This window comes from Dioscorea cayenensis, chromosome 16 (genome assembly GCF_009730915.1).
Source record: "Dioscorea cayenensis subsp. rotundata cultivar TDr96_F1 chromosome 16, TDr96_F1_v2_PseudoChromosome.rev07_lg8_w22 25.fasta, whole genome shotgun sequence".
Classification (NCBI taxonomy): Eukaryota; Viridiplantae; Streptophyta; class Magnoliopsida; order Dioscoreales; family Dioscoreaceae; genus Dioscorea; species Dioscorea cayenensis.
The window spans coordinates 7,580,404-7,582,204 of record NC_052486.1 but is presented as its reverse complement, the minus strand read 5'-3'; positions in this window follow the sequence as shown (position 1 = coordinate 7,582,204).

The window sequence follows — 1,801 nt, the reverse complement described above, 5'->3', positions numbered from 1 at the left end:
TGAGTTGGATTCGGGGCTCGGGGCATGAAATAAAAATAGATAGAAAGCCAATTCCGTGTCCCGAAGAGTTGAGTTGCTATGGTGGAATCATTGAATAAGGTGGCCTTACTTATACTTACTTATATACTTATATAGAAAAGTAGTTTTGATCGGCCTTTCGTCGAATGGATTTTTAGGAAAGCTCTCCCTTGATTCTTTGTTAATGCCACAATTCATTCATATAAAGATGAATGCTAAAGACTTTTCAAAAAGAAAAGAAGGCGAGCTAGCGAGATGAGATAAGCGTAGAAATTCACACGAGGCCGAGCTTAAAGTGGATATAGTTGATCCCGTTAAAGGGTTCTCTCTCTCTTGATTAAGTCATTTCGAATGGACGAATAGATGACTAAGGACCCGTTAATGATCAACTTGAGAGGACCAAAACACGGGTACCTCCACTGTCCGGTGCCCAAGCCTCCAGCGTCTCATTAGAGGTGGTTAGTCCTCCAGAAAGTCAAGCACGTTATGGAGCAAAGCAATTCGGGGCTTCACTGTTTTAACTTCATGTCGAGAGAAAGGGTTTATCTGTCTGTGACTCAAAATGGGAGGAACTTTCTTTTTTAAAGCACGGGGCTAGAGACAAAAGCCGGTAGGGAAGGTGCGATTGAGCGGTATACGTATGTCTGTGACTTGCCTCTCGGAAGGAGTCTAGATCCTAGTATACTGGACTCTCTCGTTCTTCCGGTTTCCTTGATTACAGTAGATTAGTCATCTGGACTCGTCGGGTCTTGTTGGTAGCCCGTAGTCCCTTTTCCGGTCTCAAAGAGGAATTCAGGTTAGAACCGATTCAACAGCGAGGAGAAAAGACTTCCTATTCCAAGGAAGTGGAAAGGGCTTTCAGCCTAGACTAATTCTTCTAGGTTAATTTCTTTTCCTCCAAAGAAGGGATAGGTCTGTCTAGGGTCACTCGACCTGGAAACAATAGTTTTTCCTAAACTAAATAAAAATAGGTTAGATTATGCAAACGCGAGATCTTTTTACGGTTTTGGGGAGAATTCGATGAATCACAGGCGGTGGATACTAAAGGAGATCGAGCCAAAAATGAATATTCCTTTGAAAGAAAGGGAATGAGTGGAGTATACAAAGCAAAAGGATGGGAGGGTAAAGGTAAAAGTTGAGATAAGATCGTAAGAAAGGATGGGGCTCTCCACCGATCCTTATTGGGTAAGGGAGTAGCTACGTATTCATTCAATAATTCTACACTTCTTCATTCTTGGACCTCCTTCAATATGTTGACTCTTCCATGCTCGTGTGTCCTCGAACCTCTTCATCTGGTCTGGACTACTATCTCCCGGGTTTATAGTTCCAAGCTCACAGGATGATACACGAGGAAGATTTTTGGCAGTTCTTCCTTCTAATTCACGGGCATATCTATGAATCATTCTACGGATGAGCAGTGAGCATCGGGTTCGTAGTAGAACCTATAAAAAGAGAGATGGTTGTGGCTGAGGTATCTCTTGTGCACCCCTCGTCACTCACGCTCCTAGCAACCGCTTCCATTATGTTATGGAAGAAGTCATTTGCGTGTGGGTGAGATGTAGAAGCGGTCCGTGATGGAAGCCTTTCTAATTAATCGGTATTTTATTTTACACGTCGGAAGATGGTCAAGGTAGCTTGCTTTGGGCATAAACGCACACGAAATCGCATGTAGTCCTTCACTGCTAGTAGCAAAAATAGTGGTACAGCCAATCAAGCTTCAAATGCACAAGTGAGTCGGTAACGAGCTAAGACGTGATGAGGCGGTGAGAACAAAGCAAGTGGT